The 20,043-nt window shown below is 47.6% G+C and overlaps 1 protein-coding gene across 3 annotated transcripts in view; it reads right to left on the bottom strand.

The window, feature by feature from the left end:
- The window catches only part of HELZ (helicase with zinc finger), a 403,350-nt gene that overhangs the window by 338,553 nt on the left and 44,754 nt on the right, over positions 1-20,043 (bottom strand). The window lies entirely within an intron of this gene.

The following is a 20,043-nucleotide window of genomic DNA, read 5'->3' as shown; positions in this document are numbered from 1 at the left end:
GATGTTTGGTAACATTTGCGGTGGCAGTGGGTGTGGCTTCCCTATATTGTAATATGCTGCTGCCCCACCTCTCGAGCCACCACTGCTAAAGTTAAAGGAGATCGCAGGGGCAATATTCAATTGATGCCTGTTATTGCACTGATGGCACCCATTAACGTCAGGTTTAGCCAAATAAACTAATGGGCGCGATCACAAAAAGTGCCATTTGGGCACCCAAACAGGTCACTATTCGCATACTTCAGCTCAATAACACAGGGGGCTGAAAGCTGAAATTTATCTCCCTAGAGCAACAATTTTATCTCCCTGGAGTAACAATTGAAAATTGCTCCATTGGGCGTCATCTAGTTGCAGCTGCGGTGTGAAACAATTAAATCCCCCCTTTGACTATGTTTTTTCTTTTTGGATCCTTCACTTGATTTCTTTCTGGATTTTTCATTTTCTCAGACATGGCAATTGAGTTTTGGAATGTTAAAGGGGAGATAGTGCTTCACAACGCTGTCAGCATCACAGGAGACGGAGCCTGCCTGGTCCAGAACCTCTCCTATCTCATGTAAGACATTAATGGCTAGGTAGGTGCATGAGCTAACAACGAGGCACATGTTTGACGATTGGGAGGACATCTCCATCATGTCCCAACCCTTTACTTATGGTGGTTTATGCGAACTGGTGGCGGCTGGGAAACTGTTCAAGTTCACCGCAATGGCGAGCTCTAGGAAAGTATCTGTTGAATGTTTCCCTTGAGGTTACGCTTTAGCAGGACCTCTCTAAGGGCCATTTCGACGCGTACCTACTATGCAAACCTCAAATGGTGATCACCAGATCACCCTACCTAAGGCCGACACACACCTCTCACAGGGGATCACCTCTCCGTGTCCCCAAGAAGGTTCCTGCCAAACGTCATACCAGATATATGGTATATTGAACAAAACAAACCATGAAGATGAATAGAAGGGGAGGACTTTCTTGGAAGGTCAAGGCTCGCACAGGCATGGTGTATGATCCTGAGGTGGCTTATGAGACAGCACTGTAGCCCTGGGTCCCATTAGACCCAAGTGGCAGTGTTGCAATGCCGCCAAATGGAAGGATGAGGCCCTTGGCATGTGCTACAGCGCTGGTAAGAAACAGATCCAGCCCTTCAAACCTCTGCACAAGCCTAGGAGAACCGGGCACATCAGCTAGTGTAATTACTAAAATAAAGTTGACTTATCATGGTAGGCACCCTAGGCAGTCAGAGCCAACTACTATTGTATCACCTCTAGAACTGCAGAGTTATCTACCATTTAGACATAAGGCTTGTGCATGTAATTGTTTTTCAGTGTTTTATTTTATTTTATTATATTCTTATGATATAATGTATGTTTTTTGTATCAAGTAAAGTATTTCCTTAAATACAATTCAGTCTAATCCCAGTACTACAAACTGCACCGTACCCGAGCGCAGTACACATTATTGATTATACTTGTATTATGCGAGACAGATCAACTCACAGGGTTACTGAACAAAATATAAATTCCCCAGTGAGCACATTCCAATATTGCTAATATTTTTATATATTCTGTTGGTTCCTAAATTATACATTATCTGTAAACCCAATAAATGTAATTTATTACAGTTCAAATAATGCAAGTGTGCAGAGCTTGCTCATTTGTGCAAACACACCCAATTACCCTCCTTAGGCTGACACACACATCCGAGTTTTTAGAACTTCCCTAGGAAGACAATCTGCAGCTACTTTTTATGCGTCTGGATCAGAGCAGGAATATAACTGAGAGTCCAGTCTACAATAAACACTGGATCAATCCTTCTTTAATTACACCTTAACAGCATTTCTCCTAAAATACAGCTTGGCTATAGCCTAATTTCTCCGGCAGGGTCCACAGGTTATCCAAAGGATAACAATAGGATATGATGAAGCGACAGCGGATTTGCACCAACCGGTCAAAGATTTCCGGCCTCCCAGCATGCAACGGGCCCGTCCATATATCCCCAACTCCTGGTTCAGGCAAATCAGTATTTTGTTTGGTGCGGCAGGAGCCGTACCATGATCAGAGGGCTGCTGGTTTTTAGCAGCCCTAAGCTTTCTTACTTTATTTTTATAGACTTAATATTTTTTCTTCGGTGATCTTTCTAAAAAGCGTCTTATACGTACCTTAGAGAGAGTCTCTCCAACAACTCTCCTCCGGGTCGCAACAACGCTTACCCACGAGTACAGTGCTGTTTCGGCGGGCGTCTGTGTCGGATATACTAGCAGGTCCAGCAGACGTTACCAGGCTGTGGCCGGAGCACAGGGAGAAGGTAAGGAATCGGTTCCGCTTAGAAGGGAAATACGGACACAGCCGCACTGTATTGGGAGGAAACTACCAAACAGTCGCTGAAGCGGCTGCCACCTCGGATGCACCAGCGCTAGGCCTTAGGGATCAGAGGCTCCAGGAATAGTATGAAGCCGCAATGCCTAGGGTTGATGTCAGCAGTGGGGAGTCAGACACTCTCCTGGTCACCCCTCCCCCCAGTTCATGACCAGTTTCCTCCAAGTCTCCCGCCATGTACTGATTCCCGCTTCCGTCTCAGACGCTGCACACGTAGGTCACTTTAAAAAGCATAAAGTTATCAGTCACAAATTGTGTAGTACACTGTGGAAGTGTTGATTATTTATCACGTTTAAGAGCGGCAAAGGTGAGGAAGATATACTCACAGCATAACCAACACTCATATCATGTTTGTCTTGCGAAGCTGTGTTAACCTCTAACTGGTTCTGGTTCAGGATGGTTTGTGTGCAAATTGTTTTAGCTTTCACCAGGGTCTCTTAAAAACTACAAGGCAGATTCAGGTGCAGGTTGATCCACCTTGGGCTATGTTTGCGCAGACATTATCAGTATAGCTGAATGGATAATTCCTCCAACCAGGGATAGGTTACACGATTAACCCTTACATGCAGCTTCCCACCTGCGGTTTATCACTTCCAGCAGCAGCCTCTCAAAAGAAACAGGCTGATAAGCCAGTGGTAAGTAAATCTTCATCCTCACAGGCTACACATTTTTTCAGATGAGGATTCATCGGAGGATGAAAGCTCGATAAACTCTGCTTCGGCATACGAAGAGGAGGAGGAAGGTCTCAGCTCAGTGGATATAGCAGAGTTAATTAAAGCAATGAAAGCCATTCTATCCTTCGAGGATTCAGCAGAGCCTGTGTTAAAAACCAAGGCACCTGTGTTTAAACATCCCAAAACAGTTAAGACTAAGTTTCCAGGGTCAGAGCAGCTAATGGAAATCATGGAAGAGCCTTGGGCTACGCCCAATAAGAAGTTTAGAATTCCTAAGAAATGGAACTCCAATTATCCTCTTCCAGCTGGGGATTGTTTAAAAAGAGAGGTGGCTCCTAAAGTAGATACGCATGTAATACGATTAACGCGAAAATCTACATTACCTTTGCCTTCAACATCATTAAATGATGTCACGGATAGGAGACTGGATGGGTTTATAAAAAACATTTTTTCCCTGTCTGGGGCAGTCATAAGGCCAGCCATGGCTTCAGCTTGGATGGCAAAGGCAGTGGCTGCTTGGGTTGATGCATTGGAGGGGGATTTTTAAATAGCATGTAGAGAGCAAAAATCCCAAATAGCACAAATAAAACGGGCTGCAATGTTTTCAGAAGAAGACGCACTGGATATGAGTACTATTGCCTTCAGGGTATCAGCTTCAACAATCGCTGCTTGCAGAGCAGTTTGGCTATGTACGTGGAAAGCTGATTCAGAACCTAAGAAGGTTTTGGAATCTTTGCCTTTTTCTAGAGATAATCTTTTTGGTAAAGAATTGACAGATATCATGGAGTCAGAAGCATACTCCAAGAAGGTAAAGTTTCCTTCCACATACAATTTCAAACCTAAAGTCTTGGCTTTTCAGCCCTTTCAGTCTCAAGGAAAAGCTAAAGGAAAAAGTGATGGCAGGCAGTCCAAATACAACAAGTCTGGTAAGACTATAAAGCATTGGGCTACCAGAGGACCGGTTGATAAAACAGATAAGCCATCAGCCTGATGGCGCGGGCCTCCACCTGGGGGATCCCAAGGTGGGGGGCAGACTTCTTCAGTTTGCACAGATCTGGCAGCAGTCTACAACAGATGCCTGGGTACAGGAAGCGGTATCTCTAGGTTATGCTTTTGCCTTCAAGAAGCACCCTCCTCAAAGATTTTTTTGTACCAGCCCCGTCTCGGGTAGAGACGAAGGCAAGGGCTTTGCAAGAGGCAGTTCAGAAAATGCTTCAGTCAGGAGTAGTCATTCCAGTTCCTCCTGCGCAATGAGGACAGGGTTTTTACTCCAATCTGTTTCTAGTTCAGAAACCAAATGGGTCATTTCGGCCCATTTTCAATCTTAAAGTGCTGAACAAGTACATTTGGGTACTTCAGTTTCATATGGAGACTTTATGTTCCATCCTTTTGGCCATGGAACCAGAGGATTATATGGTATCCCTGGATATACAGGATATACATATATATCGCTGGATATACATGTTCCTATAGCACTGTCCCATCAGTGCTCTCTCAGGTTTGCTATCCTCCAACAGTATTTTCAGTTCCAGGCCCTACCTTTTGGGTTAGCCACAGACCCCAGAGTATTTACCAAGATTATGGTGGTAATGGAGAGATTATCTCCACCAGCAGGGGATAAGAATTTTCCATACCTCAACAAACTTTTAATCCTGGCTCAGTCGCAGGAATTGCTCCTATGTTATCTGCAACAGACAATAACGTGTCTGCAAAGGCACAGGTGGCTCATAATTGGGCAAAATTGTCTCTGGTTCCATCACAGCAGATGATTCACTTGGGGGCTGTACTGGATTCAAGTCTTCAGAGAGTATTCTTACCTCTGAACAAGATATCCAAGGTTCAGTCAAGGTTTCAGGACTTGCTACACAGTCAAAAGGTATCCTTTCACACAGCAGTGCATGTGATGGGATTGATGGTGTCAACATTTGACATGGTGGAGTATGCACAGTTCCACTCGAGGCCTCTGCAGCCACTGATTCTTGCCAAATGGAATGGGTTGATCAGACGATAAAAAACACAGACTTACGATAGAAGTAAGAAGGTCATTAGCCTGGTGGCTACAGACATCGAATCTGGACAAGGGGAGAACCTTTTGGATATCAGATTGGGAAATTCTGACAACAGATGCCAGTCTCCAGGGCTGGGGCGCAGTGTCAGGAAGGTTGTGTTTCCAGGGGAAATGGAACAAAGGAAGAAGGTTGCCTGCCAATAAACATATTGGAACTTTGAGCCATATACATGGCACTGATTCAGGCAAAGGACATTCTTCTGGGAAAACCAGTTCAGATCCACTAGGACAATGCGACGGCAGTAGGGTACCTCAACCATCAGGGAGGAACTCGCAGCGGAAAAGCTATGAAGGAGGTAAGTCACATACTAAAGTGGGCAGAACTTCATCATCCAGCCTTGTCCGCAGTGTTCGTTCCGGGAGTCCTAAACTGGGAACCGGATTTTCTCAGTCGACACACCATTCAGGCAAGCGAATGGGCTCTACACCCGGAGGTCTTCCAGACCCTGGTAGACAAGTGGGGGTTGCCAGAGACAGATTTCATGGCGTCCTGTTAGAACAACAAAGTTGAGCGATCTTTGTGGATGCCCTGTCAGTGAGATGGGACTTTCATCTGGCTTGTGTGTTACCTCCAATCACCCTATTACCCAGGGTGGTGAGAAAGATAAAGTAAGGAAAGGGTGCCGTGATACTAATAGCTCCGGCTTGGCCCAGAAGGCATTGGTACACAGATCTGCAGAGAATGTCGATGGATGCGCCACTCCTGCTCCCTCAACGTCCAGGTCTACTGATGCAGGGTCCTTGTTATCACAGACATCTGGATCAGCTGTCTTTGACGGCGTGGCTCTTGAACCCTCTATCCTGAAGTCAAGAGGATTCTCACAACAGGTAATTCAAACAATGCTCAGAGCAAGGAAACCTTCCTCAGCTCGCATTTATCACCAAATATGGCAAACCTATATTCATTGGTGCAATGAACGGAAAATTAACCCTAAGTCTTTCAGAGTTTCCGGAGTCTTAGCATTCCTTAAGGCAGGAATGGATAAAGGTTTGAAGGTAGCTTCCTTGAGAGTGTGCCAGCACTGACTGAATGGTTCTAAAAGAAAAATGGCCAACTTACAGGATGTGCGTACTTTTTTCCAGGGAATGCTGCGCATTCGACCTCCTTTTGTTCCACCTACAGCGCCTTGGATCTTAAATTTAGTTTTAAAGGCCCTACAAGTTGCCCCATTTGAACCACTTAGTGGATCTTAAATGGTTAACAGCTAAAGTTCTCCTTCTACTGGCTATGGAGTCAGCTAGAAGAGTATCAGATTTAGGGGCATTTTTTTGTCATACTTTGTCATGTCGTTCCCCATTTCTGATTTTTTTATCCAGAAAAAAACAGTTCTCAGAACTAGATCTGGGTATATTTCCAAGGTGGTGTCTAAATTCCACCTTAACGAAGAAACTGTAGTCCCGGCTTTCCAGGTACCGGGCCTTTCTGCGGGAGATGCATCGCTGGATGTGGTCCGTGCCTTAAGGATCTACGTGGATCATACCAGTGCCCTCAGAAAGACAGATTCTCTCTTCATTCTCTACGGATTTCAAAATAGAGGATGGCCTGCTGATAAGCAGACACTGGCAAGGTGGCTTTGGATGACGATTTCAGAAGCATATTCTCAAGCTGATCTCCCTGTTCCGGCTAATGGCCCTCATTCCGAGTTGTTCGCTCGGTATTTTTCATCGCATCGCAGTGAAAATCCGCTTAGTACGCATGCGCAATGTTCGCACTGCGACTGCGCCAAGTAACTTTACTATGAAGAAAGTATTTTTACTCACGGCTTTTTCTTCGCTCCGGCGATCGTAATGTGATTGACAGGAAATGGGTGTTACTGGGCGGAAACACGGCGTTTCAGGGGCGTGTGGCTGAAAACGCTACCGTTTCCGGAAAAAACGCAGGAGTGGCCGGGGAAACGGTGGGAGTGCCTGGGCGAACGCTGGGTGTGTTTGTGACGTCAACCAGGAACGACAAGCACTGAAATGATCGCACAGGCAGAGTAAGTCTGGAACTACTCTGAAACTGCTAAGTAGTTAGTAATCGCAATATTGCGAATACATCGGTCGCAATTTTAAGAAGCTAAGATTCACTCCCAGTAGGCGGCGGCTTAGCGTGTGTAACTCTGCTAAATTCGCCTTGCGACCGATCAACTCGGAATGAGGGCCAATGTCTCTGCTCACTCTACACGCAAGGTAGGTCCATCATAGGCAGCACAACGTGGTGCTTCAGCCAAACAGTATGTAAGGCAGCCACATGGTCTTTCAGTAACACATTCATTAGACATTATGCCATGGATACCTTTGCCTCTCATGACGCTGAATTCGTGTGAAGGATTCTCCTGTCCAAACCGGAGCATCCCCACCACTAAATTGCTTTGGGAAATTCCAATGTTATCCTGTGGATAACCTGTGGACCCTGCCGGAGAAAATAAGAATTTACTTACCGATAATTCTATTTCTCGTAGTCCGTAGTGGATGCTGGGGACTCCGTCAGGACCATGGGGAATAGCGGCTCCGCAGGAGACAGGGCACAAAAGTAAAAGCTTTAGGATCAGGTGGTGTGCACTGGCTCCTACCCCTATGACCCTCCTCCAAGTCTCAGTTAGGATACTGTGCCCGGACGAGCGTAGACAATAAGGAAGGATTTTGAATCCCGGGTAAGACTCATACCAGCCACACCAATCACACTGTACAACCTGTGATCTGAACCCAGTTAACAGCATGATAACAGCGGAGCCTCTGAAAATATGGCTCACAACAATAATAACCCGATTTTTGTAACAATAACTATGTACAAGTATTGCAGACAATCCGCACTTGGGATGGGCGCCCAGCATCCACTACGGACTACGAGAAATAGAATTATCGGTAAGTAAATTCTTATTTTCTCTGACGTCCTAAGTGGATGCTGGGGACTCCGTCAGGACCATGGGGATTATACCAAAGCTCCCAAACGGGCGGGAGAGTGCGGATGACTCTGCAGCACCGAGTGAGAGAACTCCAGGTCCTCCTCAGCCAGGGTGTGCCCCTGACCAAGTAGCAGCTCGGCAAAGTTGTAAAGCCGAGACCCCTCGGGCAGCCGCCCAAGATGAGCCCACCTTCCTTGTGGAATGGGTATTTACATATTTTGGCTGTGGCAGGCCTGCCACAGAATGTGCAAGCTGAATTGTACTACACATCCAACTAGCAATCGTCTGCTTAGAAGCAAGAGCACCCAGTTTGTTGGGTGCATACAGGATAACAGCAAGTCAGTTTTCCTGACTCCAGCCGTCCTGGAAACTATATTTTCAGGGCCCTGACAACATCTAGCAACTTGGAGTCCTCCAAGTCCCTAGTAGCCGCAGGTACCACAATAAGCTGGTTCAGGTGAAACGCTGACACCACCTTAGGGAGAAACTGGGGACGAGTCCGCAGCTCTGCCCTGTCCGAATGGACAATCAGATATGGGCTTTTGTGAGACAAAGCCGCCAATTCTGACACTCGCCTGGCCGAGGCCAGGGCCAACATCATGGTCACTTTCCATGTGAGATATTTCAAATCCACAGATTTGAGCGGTTTAAACCAATGTGATTTGAGGAATCCCAGAACTACGTTGAGATCCCACAGTGCCACTGGAGGCACAAAAGGGGGTTGTATATGCAGTACTCCCTTGACAAACTTCTGGACTTCAGGAACTGAAGCCAATTCTTTCTGGAAGAAAATCGACAGGGCCGAAATTTGAACCTTAATGGACCCCAATTTGAGGCCCATAGACACTCCTGTTTGCAGGAAATGCAGGAAACGACCGAGTTGAAATTTCTTCGTGGGGCCTTCCTGGCCTCACACCACGCAACATATTTTCGCCACATGTGGTGATAATGTTGTGCGGTCACCTCCTTCCTGGCTTTGACCAAGGTAGGAATGACCTCTTCCGGAATGCCTTTTTCCCTTAGGATCCGGCGTTCAACCGCCATGCCGTCAAACGCAGCCGCGGTAAGTCTTGGAACAGACATGGTACTTGCTGAAGCAAGTCCCTTCTTAGCGGCAGAGGCCATGAGTCCTCTGTGAGCATCTCTTGAAGTTCCGGGTACCAAGTCCTTCTTGGCCAATACGGAGCCACGAGTATAGTTCTTACTCCTCTACGTCTTATAATTCTCAGTACCTTAGGTATGAGAAGCAGAGGAGGGAACACATACACCGACTGGTACACCCACGGTGTTACCAGAACGTCCACAGCTATTGCCTGAGGGTCTCTTGACCTGGCGCAATACCTGTCCAGTTTTATGTTCAGGCGGGACGCCATCATGTCCACCTTTGGTCTTTCCCAACGGTTCACAATCATGTGGAAGACTTCCCGATGAAGTCCCCACTCTCCCGGATGGAGGTCGTGCTGAGGAAGTCTGCTTCCCAGTTGTCCACTCCCGGAATGAACACTGCTGACAGTGCTATCACGTGATTTTCCGCCCAGCGAAGAATCCTTGCAGTTTCTGCCATTGCCCTCCTGCTTCTTGTGCCGCCCTGTCTGTTTACGTGGGCGACTGCCGTGATGTTGTCCCACTGGATCAATACCGGCTGACCTTGAAGCAGAGGTCTTGCTAAGCTTAGAGCATTGTAAATTGCTCTTAGCTCCAGTATATTTATGTGGAGAGAAGTCTCCAGACTTGATCACACTCCCTGGAAATTTTTTCCTTGTGTGACTGCTCTCCAGCCTTTCAGGCTGGCATCCGTGGTCACCAGGACCCAGTCCTGAATGACGAATCTGTGGCCCTTTAGTAGATGAGCACTCTGCAGCCACCACAGAAGAGACACCCTTTTCCTTGGAGACAGGGTTATCCGCTGATGCATCTGAAGATGCGATCCGGACCATTTTTCCAGCAGATCCCACTGAAAAGTTCTTGCGTGAAATCTGCCGAATGGAATCGCTTCGTAAGAAGCCACCATTTTTCCCAGGACCCTTGTGCAATGATGCACTGACACTTTTCCTGGTTTTAGGAGGTTCCTGACTAGCTCGGATAACTCCCTGGCTTTCTCCTCCGGGAGAAACACCTTTTTCTGGACTGTGTCCAGAATCATCCCTAGGAACAGCAGACGTGTCGTCGGAGACAGCTGCGATTTTGGAATATTTAGAATCCACCCGTGCTGTCGTAGAACTACTTGAGATAGTGCTACTCCGACCTCCAACTGTTCTCTGGACCTTGCCCTTATCAGGAGATCGTCCAAGTAAGGGATAATTAAGACGCCTTTTCTTTGAAGAAGAATCATCATTTCGGCCATTACCTTGGTAAAGACCCGGGGTGCCGTGGACAATCCAAACGGCAGCGTCTGAAACGGATAGTGACAGTTTTGTACCACGAACCTGTGGTACCCTTGGTGAGAAGGGCAAATTGGGACATGGAGGTAAGCATCCTTGATGTCCAGGGACACCATATAGTCCCCTTCTTCCTGGTTCGCTATCACTGCTCTGAGTGACTCCATCTTGATTTGAACCTTTGTATGTAAGTGTTCAAATATTTCAGATTTAGAATAGGTCTCACCGAGCCGTCTGGCTTCAGTACCACAATATAGTGTGGAATAATACCCCTTTCCTTGTTGTAGGAGGGGTACTTTGATTATCACCTGCTGGGAATACAGCTTGTGAAATGTTTCCAATACTGCCTCCCTGTCGGAGGGAGAAGTTGGTAAAGCAAACTTCAGGAACCTGCGAGGGGGAGACGTCTCGAATTTCCAATCTGTACCCCTGGGATACTACTTGTAGGATCCAGGGGTCCACTTGCGAGTGAGCCCACTGCGTGCTGAAACTCTTGAGACGACCCCCCACCGCACCTGTTTGTATGGCCCCAGCGTCATGCTGAGGACTTGGCAGAAGCGGTGGAAGGCTTCTGTTCCTGGGAATGGGCTGCCTGCTGCAGTCTTCTTCCCTTACCTCTATCCCTGGGCAGATATGACTGGCCTTTTGCCCGCTTGCCCTTATGGGGACGAAAGGACTGAGGCTGAAAAGACGATGTCTTTTTCTGCTGAGATGTGACTTGGAGTAAAAAAGGTGGATTTTCCAGCTGTTGCCGTGGCCACCAGGTCCGATGGACCGACCCCAAATAACTCCTCCCCTTTATACGGCAATTCTTCTGGCAGATATGGACATCGCACTTACTCTTGATGCCAGAGTGCAAATATCCCTCTGTGCATCTCGCATATATAGAAATGCATCCTTTAAATGCTCTATAGTCAATAAAATACTGTCCCTGTCAAGGGTATCAATATTTTCAGTCAGGGAATCCGACCAAGCCACCCCAGCGCTGCCCATCCAGGCTGAGGCGATCGCTGGTCGCAGTATAACACCAGTATGTGTGTGTATATACTTTTTAGGATATTTTCCAGCCTCCTATCAGTTGGCTCCTTGAGGGCGGCCGTATCTGGAGACGGTAACGCCACTTGTTTTGATAAGCGTGTGAGCGCCTTATCCACCCTAAGGGGTGTTTCCCAACGCGCCATAACTTCTGGCGGGAAAGGGTATACCGCCAATAATTTTCTATCGGGGGAAACCCACGCATCATCACACACTTCATTTAATTTATCTGATGCAGGAAAAACCACAGGTAGTTTTTTCACACTCCACATAATACCCTTTTTTGTGGTACTTGTAGTATCAGAAAATAAGAATTTACTTACCGATAATTCTATTTCTCGGAGTCCGTAGTGGATGCTGGGGTTCCTGAAAGGACCATGGGGAATAGCGGCTCCGCAGGAGACAGGGCACAAAAGTAAAGCTTTCCGATCAGGTGGTGTGCACTGGCTCCTCCCCCTATGACCCTCCTCCAAGCCAGTTAGGTACTGTGCCCGGACGAGCGTACACAATAAGGGAGGAATTTTGAATCCCGGGTAAGACTCATACCAGCCACACCAATCACACCGTACAACTTGTGATCTAAACCCAGTTAACAGTATGATAACAGCGGAGCCTCTGAAAAGATGGCTCACAACAATAATAACCCGATTTTTGTAACTATTTACAAGTATTGCAGATAATCCGCACTTGGGATGGGCGCCCAGCATCCACTACGGACTCCGAGAAATAGAATTATCGGTAAGTAAATTCTTATTTTCTCTATCGTCCTAGTGGATGCTGGGGTTCCTGAAAGGACCATGGGGATTATACCAAAGCTCCCAAACGGGCGGGAGAGTGCGGATGACTCTGCAGCACCGAATGAGAGAACTCCAGGTCCTCCTTAGCCAGGGTATCAAATTTGTAGAATTTAGCAAACGTGTTTGCCCCTGATCAAGTAGCTGCTCGGCAAAGTTGTAAAGCCGAGACCCCTCGGGCAGCCGCCCAAGATGAGCCCACCTTCCTTGTGGAATGGGCATTTACATATTTTGGCTGTGGCAGGCCTGCCACAGAATGTGCAAGCTGAATTGTATTACACATCCAACTAGCAATAGTCTGCTTAGAAGCAAGAGCACCCAGTTTGTTGGGTGCATACAGGATAACAGCAAGTCAGTTTTCCTGACTCCAGCCGTCCTGGAACATATTTTCAGGGCCCTGACAACATCTAGCAACTTGGAGTCCTCCAAGTCCCTAGTAGGTGCAAGGCACCACAATAAGCTGGTTCAGGTGAAACACTGACACCACCTTAGGGAGAGAACTGGGGACGAGTCCGCAGCTCTGCCCTGTCCGAATGGACAAACAGATATGGGCTTTTTTGAGAAAAAACCACCAATTTGACACTCGCCTGGTCCAGGCCAGGGCCAAGAGCATGGTCACTTTTCATGTGAGATGCTTCAAATCCACAGATTTGACTGGTTTTAAACCAATGTGATTTGAGGAATCCCAGAACTACGTTGAGATCCCACAGTGCCACTGGAGGCACAAAAGGGGGTTGTATATGCAATACTCCCTTGACAAACTTCTGGACTTCAGGAACTGAAGCCAATTCTTTCTGGAAGAAAATCGACAGGGCCGAAATTTGAACCTTAATGGACCCCAATTTGAGGCCCATAGACACTCCTGTTTGCAGGAAATGCAGGAAACGACCGAGTTGAAATTTCTTTGTGGGGCCTTCCTGGCCTCACACCACGCAACATATTTTCGCCACATGTGGTGATAATGTTGTGCGGTCACCTCCTTTCTGGCTTTGACCAGGGTAGGAATGACCTCTTCCGGAATGCCTTTTTCCCTTAGGATCCGGCTTTCCACCGCCATGCCGACAAACGCAGCTGCGGTAAGTCTTGGAACAGACATGGTACTTGCTGAAGCAAGTCCCTTCTTAGCGGCAGAGGCCATAAGACCTCTGTAAGCATCTCTTGAAGTTCCGGGTACCAAGTCCTTCTTGGCCAATCCGGAGCCATGAGTATAGTTCTTACTCCTCTACGTCTTATAATTCTCAGCACCTTAGGTATGAGAAGCAGAGGAGGGAACACATACACCGACTGGTACACCCACGGTGTTACCAGAACGTCCACAGCTATTGTCTGAGGGTCTCTTGACCTGGCGCAATACCTGTCCCGTTTTTTGTTCAGACGGGACGCCATCATGTCCACCTTTGGTATTTCCCAACGGTTTACAATCATGTGGAAAAAACTTCCCGATGAAGTTTCCACTCTCCCGGGTGGAGGTCGTGCCTGCTGAGGAAGTCTGCTTCCCAGTTTCCATTCCCGGGATGAAACACTGCTGACAGTGCTATCACATGATTTTCCGCCCAGCGAAAAGTCCTTGCAGTTTTTGCCATTGCCCTCCTGCTTCTTGTGTCGCCCTGTCTGTTTACGTGGGCGACTGCCGTGATGTTTTTCCCACTGGATCAATACCGGCTGACCTTGAAGCAGAGGTCTTGCTAAGCTTAGAGCATTATAAATTTACCCTTAGCTCCAGTATATTTATGTGGAGAAAAGTCTCCAGACTTGATCACACTCCCTGGAAATTTTTTCCTTGTGTGACTGCTCCCCAGCCTCTCGGGCCGGGCTCCGTGGTCACCAGCATCCAATCCTGAATGCCGAATCTGCGGCCCTCTAGAAGATGAGCACTCTATAACCACCACAGGAGAGACACCCTTGTCCTTGGATATAGGGTTATCCGCTGATGCATCTGAAGATGCGATCCGGACCATTTGTCCAGCAGATCCCACTGAAAAGTTCTTGCGTGAAATCTGCCGAATGGAATTGCTTCGGAGGAAGCCACCATTTTTACCAGGACCCTTGTGCAATGATGCACTGTTATTAGGAGGTTCCTGACTAACTCGGATAACTCCCTGGCTTTCTCTTCCGGGAGAAACACCTTTTTCTGGACTGTGTCCAGAATCATCCCTAGGCACAGCAGACGTGTCGTCGGGATCAGCTGCGATTTTGGAATATTTAGAATCCACCCGTGCTGTTGTAGCAGTATCCGAGATAGTGCTACTCCGACCTCCAACTGTTCCCTGGACTATGCCCTTATCAGGAGATCGTCCAAGTAAGGGATAATTAAGACGCCTTTTCTTCGAAGAAGAATCATCATTTCGGCCATTACCTTGGTAAAGACCCGGGGTGCCGTGGACAATCCAAACGGCAGCGTCTGAAACTGATAGTGACAGTTCTGCACCACGAACCTGAGGTACCCTTAGTGAGAAGGGCAAATTTGGGACATAGAGGTAAGCATCCCTGATGTCCCGGGACACTATATAGTCCCCTTCTTCCTGGTCCGTTATCACTGTTCTGAGTGACTCCATCTTGATTTGAACCTTTGTAAGTGTTCAAAAAAAATTTTTAGAATAAGTCTCACCTAGCCTTCTGGCTTCAGTACCACAATATAGTGTGGAATAATACCCCTTTTCTTGTAGTAGGAGGGGTAATTTAATTATCACCTGCTGGGAATACAGCTTGTGAATTTTTCCCATACTGCCTCCTTGTTGGAGGGAGACCTTGGTAAAGCAGACTTCAGGAGCCTGCGAAGGGGAAACGTCTCGACATTCCAATCTGTACCCCTGGGATACTACTTGTAGGATCCAGGGGTCCTGTACGGTCTCAGCGCCATGCTGAGAACTTGTCAGAAGCGGTGGAACGCTTCTGTTCCTGGGAATGGGCTGCCTGCTGCAGTCTTCTTCCCTTTCCTCTATCCCTGGGCAGATATGATCTTATAGGGACGAGAGGACTGAGGCTGAAAAGACGGTGTCTTTTTCTGCAGAGATGTGACTTAGGGTAAAAAACTGTGGATTTTCCAGCAGTTGCCGTGGCCACCAGGTCCGATGGACCGACCCCAAATAGCTCCTCTTCCTTTATACGGCAATACACCTTTGTGCCGTTTGGAATCTGCATCACCTGACCACTGTCGTGTCCATAACATCTTCTGGCAGTTATGGACATTGCATTTACTCCTGATGTCAGAGTGCAAATATCCCTCTGTGCATCTCGCATATATAGAAATGCATCCTTTAAATGCTCTATAGTCAATAAAATACTGTCCCTGTCAAGGGTATCAATATTTTTAGTCAGGGAATCCGACCAAGCCACCCCAGCTCTGCACATCCAGGCTGAGGCGATCGCTGGTCGCAGTATAACACCAGTATGTGTGTATATACTTTTTATGATATTTTCCAGCCTCCTGTCAGCTGGTCCTTGAGGACGGCCCTATCTATAGACGGTACCGCCACTTGTTTTGATAAGCGTGTGAGCGCCTTATCCACCTTAAGGGGTGTTTCCCAACGCGCCCTAACTTCTGGCGGGAAAGGGTATACCGCCCATAATTTTCTATCGGGGGGAACCCACGCATCATCACACACTTTATTTAATTTATCTGATTCAGTAAAAACTATGGTAGTTTTTTCACATCCCACATAATACCCTCTTTTGTGGTACTTGTAGTATCAGAAATATGTAACACCTCCTTCATTGCCTTTAACGTGTGGCCCTAATAAGGAATACGTTTGTTTATTCACCGTCGACACTGGATTCAGTGTCCCTGTCTGTGTCTGTGTCGACCGACTAAAGTAAAGGGGCGTTTTAAAACCCCTGACGGTGTTTTTGAGACGTCTGGACCGGTACTAATTGTTTGTCGGCCGTCTCATGTCGTCAACCGACCTTGCAGCGTGTTGACATTATCACGTAATTTCCTAAATAAGCCATCCATTCCGGTGTCGACTCCCTAGAGAGTGACATCACCATTACAGGCAATTGCTCCGCCTCCTCACCAACATCGTCCTCCTACATGTCGACACACACGTACCGACACACAGCACACACACAGGGAATGCTCTGATAGAGGACAGGACCCACTAGCCCTTTGGAGAGACAGAGGGAGAGTTTGCCAGCACACACCAAAAACGCTATAATTATATAGGGACAACTTTATATAAGTGTTTTCCCTTATAGCATCTTAATATATAAGCATATCGCCAAATTAGTGCCCCCCCTCTCTGTTTTAACCCTGTTTCTGTAGTGCAGTGCAGGGGAGAGCCTGGGAGCCTTCCCTCCAGCCTTTCTGTGAGGGAAAAATAAGAATTTACTTACCGATAATTCTATTTCTCGGAGTCCGTAGTGGATGCTGGGGTTCCTGAAAGGACCATGGGGAATAGCGGCTCCGCAGGAGACAGGGCACAAAAAAGTAAAGCTTTACTAGGTCAGGTGGTGTGCACTGGCTCCTCCCCCTATGACCCTCCTCCAGACTCCAGTTAGGTACTGTGCCCGGACGAGCATACACAATAAGGGAGGCATTTTGAATCCCGGGTAAGACTCATACCAGCCACACCAATCACACCGTACAACTTGTGATCTAAACCCAGTTAACAGTATGACAACAGAAAGGGCCTCTTAAAGACGGCTCCTTAACAATAACCCGAATTAGTTAACAATAACTATGTACAAGTATTGCAGATAATCCGCACTTGGGATGGGCGCCCAGCATCCACTACGGACTCCGAGAAATAGAATTATCGGTAAGTAAATTCTTATTTTCTCTATCGTCCTAAGTGGATGCTGGGGTTCCTGAAAGGACCATGGGGATTATACCAAAGCTCCCAAACGGGCGGGAGAGTGCGGATGACTCTGCAGCACCGAATGAGAGAACTCCAGGTCCTCCTTTGCCAGGGTATCAAATTTGTAAAATTTTACAAACGTGTTCTCCCCCGACCACGTAGCTGCTCGGCAGAGTTGTAATGCCGAGACCCCTCGGGCAGCCGCCCAAGATGAGCCCACCTTCCTTGTGGAGTGGGCTTTTACAGTTTTAGGCTGTGGCAGGCCTGCCACAGAATGTGCAAGTTGAATTGTGTTACAAATCCAACGAGCAATCGACTGCTTAGAAGCAGGTGCGCCCAACTTGTTGGGTGCATACAATATAAACAGCGAGTCAGATTTTCTGACTCCAGCCGTCCTTGCAATGTATATTTTTAAGGCTCTGACAACGTCCAACAACTTGGAGTCCTCCAAGTCGCTAGTGGCCGCAGGCACCACAATAGGTTGGTTCAGATGAAATGCTGATACCACTTTAGGGAGAAAATGCGGACGAGTCCGCAGTTCTGCCCTATCCGAATGGAAGATTAGATAAGGACTTTTATAAGATAAAGCCGCCAATTCAGATACTCTCCTGGCAGAGGCCAGGGCTAGTAACATAGTCACTTTCAATGTGAGATATTTCAAATCCACCTTTTTCAATGGTTCAAACCAATGGGATTTGAGGAAATCTAAAACTACATTTAGATCCCACGGTGCCACCGGAGGCACCACAGGAGGCTGTATATGCAGTACTCCCTTGACAAAAGTCTGGACCTCAGGGACAGAGGCCAATTCTTTTTGGAAGAATATTGACAGGGCCGAAATTTGAACCTTAATGGATCCCAATTTGAGACCCATAGATAATCCTGATTGCAGGAAATGTAGGAAACGACCCAGTTGGAATTCCTCCGTCGGAACCCTCCGATCCTCGCACCACGCTACATATTTTCGCCAAATGCGGTGATAATGTTTCACGGTGACTTCCTTCCGTGCCTTAATCAAGGTAGGAATGACTTCTTCTGGAATGCCTTTCCCTTTTAGGATCTGGCGTTCAACCGCCATGCCGTCAAACGCAGCCGCGGTAAGTCTTGAAAAAGACAGGGACCCTGCTGTAGCAGGTCCCTTCTCAGAGGTAGAGGCCACGGTTCGTCCGTGAGCATCTCTTGAAGTTCCGGATACCAAGTCCTTCTCGGCCAATCCGGAACCACTAGTATTGTCCTTACTCTTCTTTGCCGTATGATCTTCAATACCTTTGGTATGAGCGGCAGAGGAGGAAACACATACACTGACTGGTACACCCAAGGAGTTACCAGTGCGTCCACAGCTATTGCCTGTGGATCTCTTGACCTGGCGCAATATTTGTCCAGTTTCTTGTTGAGGCGAGACGCCATCATGTCTACAATTGGTCTTTCCCAACGGTCTATTAACATGTTGAAGACTTCTGGATGTAGACCCCACTCTCCCGGATGAAGATCGTGTCTGCTGAGGAAGTCTGCTTCCCAGTTGTCCACGCCCGGGATGAACACTGCTGACAGTGCTATCACGTGATTCTCCGCCCAGCGAAGAATCTTGGCAGCTTCTGCCATTGCACTCCTGCTTCTTGTGCCGCCCTGCCTGTTTACATGGGCGACAGCCGTGATGTTGTCCGACTGAATCAACACCGGCTTTCCTTGCAGGAGAAGTTCCGCCTGGCTTAGAGCATTGTAGATTGCTCTTAGTTCCAGAATGTTTATGTGAAGAGACTTTTCCAGACTCGTCCATACTCCCTGGAAGTTTCTTCCTTGTGTGACTGCTCCCCAGCCTCTCAGGCTGGCGTCCGTGGTCACCAGGATCCAATCCTGAATGCCGAATCTGCGGCCTTCTAATAGGTGAGCCTTCTGCAACCACCACAGAAGTGACACCCTTGTCTTTGGTGACAGGGTTATTCGCAGGTGCATCTGCAGATGCGACCCTGACCATTTGTCCAACAGATCCCTTTGGAATATTCTTGCATGGAATCTGCCGAATGGAATTGCTTCGTAAGAAGCCACCATTTTTCCCAGGACTCTTGTGCATTGATGTACTGACACTTTTCCTGGTTTTAGGAGGTTCCTGACCAGATCGGATAACTCCTTGGCTTTTTCCTCTGGAAGGAAAACCTTTTTCTGAACCGTGTCCAGAATCATTCCTAGGAACAGCAGACGAGTTGTCGGGATTAAATGGGATTTTGGAATATTCAGAATCCACCCGTGTTATCTTAGCACCTCTTGAGATAGTGCTAAAGCTGTCTCCAGCTGTTCTCTGGACCTTGCCCTTATTAGGAGATCGTCCAAGTATGGGATAACTAATACGCCTTTTCTTCGAAGAAGAATCATCATCTCGGCCATTACCTTGGTAAAGACCCGAGGCGCCGTGGACAATCCGAACGGCAGCGTCTGAAACTGATAGTGACAGTTTTGAACAATGAACCTGAGGTACCCCTGGTGTGCGGGATAAATCGGAACGTGTAGATACGCATCCTTGATGTCCAAGGATACCATAAAGTCCCCTTCTTCCAGGTTCGCTATCACTGCTCTGAGTGACTCCATCTTGAACTTGAACTTTTTTATGTAGAGGTTCAAGGACTTCAGATTTAGAATAGGCCTTACCGAGCCATCCGGCTTCGGTACCACAAATAGAGTGGAATAATACCCCTTTCCTTGTTGTAATAGGGGTACTTTGACTATCACCTGCTGAGCGTACAGCTTGTGAATGGCTTCCAACACCCTCTCCCTTTCGGAAGAGACGGTTGGTAAGGCAGACTTCAGGAAACGATGAGGAGGATCCGTCTCTAATTCCAACCTGTACCCCTGAGATATTATCTGCAGGATCCAGGGGTCTACCTGCGAGTGAGCCCACTGCGCGCTGTAATTTTTGAGACGGCCCCCCACTGTCCCCGAGTCCGCTTGAGAGGCCCCAGCGTCATGCTGAGGTTTTTGCAGGAGCCGGGGAGGGCTTCTGTTCCTGGGAAGGAGCTGCCTGTTGGTGTCTCTTCCCTCTTCCTCTGCCT

Source organism: Pseudophryne corroboree, chromosome 3, assembly GCF_028390025.1.
Source record: "Pseudophryne corroboree isolate aPseCor3 chromosome 3, aPseCor3.hap2, whole genome shotgun sequence".
NCBI lineage: Eukaryota > Metazoa > Chordata > Amphibia > Anura > Myobatrachidae > Pseudophryne > Pseudophryne corroboree.
This window is presented reverse-complemented; position numbering and strand designations above follow the sequence as displayed.